General features: G+C 42.0%; 1 non-coding gene across 1 annotated transcript; it reads left to right on the top strand.

The window, feature by feature from the left end:
* The first annotated feature begins 4,384 nt into the window (after window positions 1–4,384).
* On the top strand, window positions 4,385–4,491 carry LOC127772397 (small nucleolar RNA R71). Its single transcript, XR_008017386.1, has one exon. It is a non-coding gene; the product is annotated as a small nucleolar RNA R71 (small nucleolar RNA).
* Window positions 4,492–5,183: the final 692 nt, after the last annotated feature.

Raw genomic sequence — 5,183 nt, 5'->3', positions numbered from 1 at the left:
ATTACTCTCATGGGTTAAGCATACACAATGACCTATATTTGTAGGACTGTGCATGCACATTATTTGTTTGGCGGTATTTGTCAGAATGAGCTCTCGCGAGAGATGATTAGGCTAGAATTGTTCATTTTGGCCATGGGACTATATTTCACCTTCAATGGCGCGGTAGTACTTATGATTATTAATTGCCATTTGGTACTCATGCCAATCCAGATTTGGTGCTTATCATTTTCATTTGGTAGTCATGCTTCAGTAATTCTTGATTGGATGAATTGTTGCTGATCCACAATTTTTCATGATTAATGCACTAGAGTCTGTAGTAGATCTATTGTTTACCAACTCACGCATTCTCCATGGGATGCCTAAATTGGTTAGTGCAGGAACTAGGACTAAATTGCAGTCAAAATCAGTATCATGTGTTATAAGCAGATGATTTCTGGATATAAGCCACTATCACAGTTTAAACCGTATAAACTAATAGGAAGCCATTTGCTCTGAATTGCCATGTCTTATAAGAATGTTTTGCTGTCAGATGCATTGGAAAAAATCTTTAACCTTTCAGCATAATTCCAACTATTTTGACAGATGAAAAGCAGCTTGAGGTTTTGAATCTATGCAAGTGTGTTCTTACTGTTCTGATGGTACACCTTATTTCAGGTACCTAACCTTGTCCTTTTGTTCAGTAGTTCTTTCGCTTGGTCAATAAGCCCCTTTTATGTGTTGCCAATAAGGGTCCTTCATTTGTTGTTTTACTATTATACCATGCCTATGTAAATCTTGGGATGCACCTGCGCATGGGAACAACTAAATGGAATTGTTATTTTACCAATGTTTGGGCATGATCGTGGTTCAGACAATAATGTGTTGGGATGCCATCTACTAGGAAGACAGACTAATATAGCAATTACTCTTTGTTATCTATGTTATTTTTTAAATATAATTATCTAATTGTTGAACTCGAATTTTCTTGATGAAAATTATATTTGTTCAGAGATGCTCATTCTAGCTCTGGAACAAGCAGTGTTAAAATATTATTGTTATTTTGGTTAAATCACATGTCATTTGCTTCACTATAGGAGTGATTTTTTAGTACATAATTGTCCTTGAAGCACCTTCTGTGTTTTGACAAAGATCGGGTTTCTTATCTCTATCCAGGTTCAATGGGTATACTTTCTATTAATTTGCATCTCCTTCCATTTTACTTGATTATCGTACCAGTTTAGACCTTCACGGTTTTCAAATATAATCCTCATATGGACTTCTCTGTATGCAGAATTGGTTATCAAGGAAATGCATGGTAACATTTTGGCATAGTACAAAAATATCACAAATTCATGCTTGGTTAGTTAATGCTTAATGCATATGGGTAATAATGTAGCCTCTCCTCTCATTTTCACATGATCCCTCTGATCTGCGTGCCTACTATTTTTCTTTTTTCTTTGTGTGCTACAAAATGCTTAGATGCTTCAAAATCAATATGTTATTAAACCATGCTGTATCTACATGGGGTGCACATGTTTTTTTCTTTGTTGGTGCACATGCCCATATTCCTCTGTTGAATTTTAAGATATACCATTTTTACTACTTAATATATAACATATTAACTTGACAAATTCGTTATAATTGTATTTTGTTCTGATAGGGGAAAGGATTCTTCCCATTGATATGTGCATATTTCTATATACCGCATATTGTAGGTCCTATTGTTTTGGTCCTTCGATTGATTGCAAAATTTCTAAGTTCGGTGTCCTAGAGGGCAGAACTACAACCTTGTGCAGGAATACATAATTTTTGGGTTTGTGGTCAGTACCGCTTGCTTTTCAATTTTTATTCAACAATCATCACCTATAACTAATGCTTAATGGTAAGCGTTTAAAAAAATGAAAATGTAGTAGAATTTTCTTTTGAGATGACATGGGGAGCATGCTCGCAATGTGCTTTCAAAATTCCTATTTTGGTATTCAAATATATAAATGTATGAATGCAGTGAGGCTTTTTTTTAAGAAAGAAAGGTGACAGGTCTTTAGTGCAATGCCTTCAGCGGCGATGAAGATTCATCATACATCATCAGGTGAAATGTTGACCCTATTATTTGTGTTAGAAGACATTGAATGTAGGGAAACATGGAAGTAGATGGTAGATCAAATCTATTTTGAAGCGAGGCATGATTTTTTTCTTATTAGATGGCAACAAGCCAAACAGGATGAGAGGAGCTCATACAAAGTGAGTTTTGTTTGTATCTGAGTGCTCAAATTTTGTTTCTGTGAATTATCACACTTTCGGATTAAAACTTCAGTATTATGAAGGAAAACAAGAACCGGTATTTATTTTTATGCCATTCTTTATACCTCGGTATCTAACATCAAGTTTAAAAAACACATGCGTGATATACTTTAAATTGTATGATTTGTATTATTATTATGTTAGCATCGTAGCGTTAGCACGGGCATATTATTAGTTAGGATTAAAGTAAAGCTTTCCCTAAATTTGTTAGTAGTAAATCCTCTCTATCCTGCCCTATCATTTGCTTGGTGTCCTTGGATAAACCGGAGGAAGATCTGACCACACACGTTCCCTTGGATTCGATACCCTTGTAATACTCTGTAGGGGAAGTGCTACTTCGGTATATTCGTGCGCTTGTGAATTTTATATGTGACCGTATTAAATACCAACAGCCGACTGCTCTAGCTTCTTGGCCGGTATTGGGGATTTTACCGGCGTCTTCAAATAACAGCTCCTGGGCATCGTTGTTTCCTTCTCCAGGAAATTCTGTATGAATTTCACCAGGCTATCCGTTTTGGGTGGCTCCACTTCGACCACTTGAATATTCTACGGGTTTGGCCCGTACTTTATTCTGACCATGGAGCATTGTTCCATGCTCGGTTGAAACTCAAACTTCTCTTCCTTACCATTGATGTCGAAACGGATACTCCCTGTTCCTATGTCAATGTTGGCTCCTACGGTGCTAAGGAACGGACGCCCCAAGATGAGCGGCGTCTCCTTCCCCGTGTCCATGTCTAGCACTACAAAATCAACCGGGATAAAGAAATCTTGTATCTTAACTGGCACATCCTCCGCTATCCCTGCCGGGTAACGAACTGATGAATCAGCTAGTTGGATACGCATCGGTGTCGGTGCCAACACCGTGAAGTTGAGCTTGTCGAAGACGTCTTTTGGCATGTCGCTGACATTGGCTCCAAGGTCGCACAAGGCCTGGTCGAATTGTTGTGCCCCGATCGGGCAGGTGATCGTAGGACACCCCGGATCTTTCATCTTCTCCGAGAGCTTGTGGAGTATGACGTTGCTGCATTGTTCCGTCAACTTGACCACCTCCGTCGTTGGGAGCGTTCTCTTGTTGTTTAGTATGTCCTTGAGATAACGGGCATATGTTGGCACTTGCATGGTGTCCAACAACGGCACGTTGATGTGGATTTTTTGGATTACTTCAACAAAACGAGCGAATTGCTCGTCTACTGATGGTTTCCTACTTTGTTGTGGAAACGGCAGCAATCGTGTGTCGCAGTACTCCTGCGGCACGGTCTTCTCTGGCTGAACCTCTTTGTCAGCCGAGTCACTACATGGCGCTTCTTTTGATATCCCATTAGTTCATGCAGGGTTAGGATATGGCGGATCACGAGTGGACTTACCTCCCCTCGTTGTGACCGCCTTGACATTTTCAATGGAGGAGTCGGGTTGCCCCGGGATCCTCCCAGTTTCATTTGCAGGGACTAAAGATGCCAACTGAGCTAACTGGGTCTCTATCATTTTATTAAAGCTCGGCTGATTTTGAAAAGCAGAAGCAAAGCCATCTAGTTTGACATTAATGTTTTCTAGGACCTTGTCATTAGTAGCAAGCTTTTTGCTTAATGCATCAGCGGTTTTAGCTTGCGCAAAAACAAGATCCTTCAAGGAGGGCTGGTTAGAAAAATTACTATTATTACCTCCTTGATAATATGGGCGTGGTTGGTTCCACCCCTGACCTCCTTGTGGACGGTACCCGTTGTTGTTGCCCATGTACATCGCCTCTTCACGGGTTTCCGGGCAGTCATTCCCAGAATGATCCGTATTGCCGTAGACCTCACACGTAACGTGTGAGTCCAAGACCTTGACGGTGCCTTGTGGCCGCTTCTCGTGGTCGTCCAAGCGTTTCATGATGAGGTGCAGCTTGGCAGCAAGTAACTCCGTCTCCTTGACGGTGTGCATTCCTCGCTGACGGGTCTAGAGTCGTTCCTCGCTCCAACCCATATTGGAGACTATCTTCTCTAATAGTTCAATGGCTCCTTGAACCGTTTTAGAGAAGAAGGCTCCTCCAGCTGCCGCGTCCAGGTGATCGCGGGACATCGGGGTGAGTACATTATAAAAGTTCTGCAGTATCAGCCAATCGTCCATCCCATGATGAGGACAGGCGGCCACATACTCCTGCAGACGCTCCCATGCTTCCGGAATAAACTCGTCCCTTGTCTGCTGGAAACTGGAAATCCTTCCACGAAGGACATTGGTTTTGCAAATCAGGAAGAATTTCGAGAGGAATGCTGTAGAGCATTTGTCCCAGGTATTGACAGCAGCACGGTTGGCATAGAACCACTGCTTCGCTCACCCGAGAAGGGAGAACGGAAACAGTCACAGCCTGATGGCGTCGGGACTGACGCCCTTGATGGTGTACGTGCTACAGATCTCCAGGAACTGTTGTAGATGAGCATTAGCATCCTCATTAGGCTTGCCATAGAACGGGCTAGCCTGTGCCATCGTGATGAGGGTGGACTTCAAGTCGAAATCCACGTCCCCTATGTTGACCTGCGGCCCAATGGCCACATCGTCAGTAGAGGGAGCAGCGAACTCGCGAAGAGTCTTGCTAGCCATAGCCTTGAAGGTCGGTGGCGCTGGTATGGCTGGTTTCTCTGTCGGTAGAGTTTCTGCGGAGCAACGACTCGCGGCCTGACGCTCCGGAAGAAAGCTTCTGGATTTTCTTTGAAGTTTTCCGGCAAGTTGAAACCAGTCATGCACTACCCTATTCTCACAACAAAAGTGAAAACAACCAAGGTTAGCCTGCAAAGGAAAATGAATATACAGAGGTAAATATAAAGTATTAGTTCAAGTAATCTCTATTATGAATCTTCCCCGACAACGGCGCCAGAAATGCTTGTTGGTATTTCTTAACGACATTACTAGAAATATAATTCCCAGCA

The sequence above is a fragment of the Oryza glaberrima genome, chromosome 4 (genome assembly GCF_000147395.1).
Source record: "Oryza glaberrima chromosome 4, OglaRS2, whole genome shotgun sequence".
Lineage (NCBI taxonomy): Eukaryota > Viridiplantae > Streptophyta > Magnoliopsida > Poales > Poaceae > Oryza > Oryza glaberrima.
The sequence above is the reverse complement of the archived record's forward strand: the minus strand, read 5'-3'. Positions and strand labels throughout refer to the sequence as shown.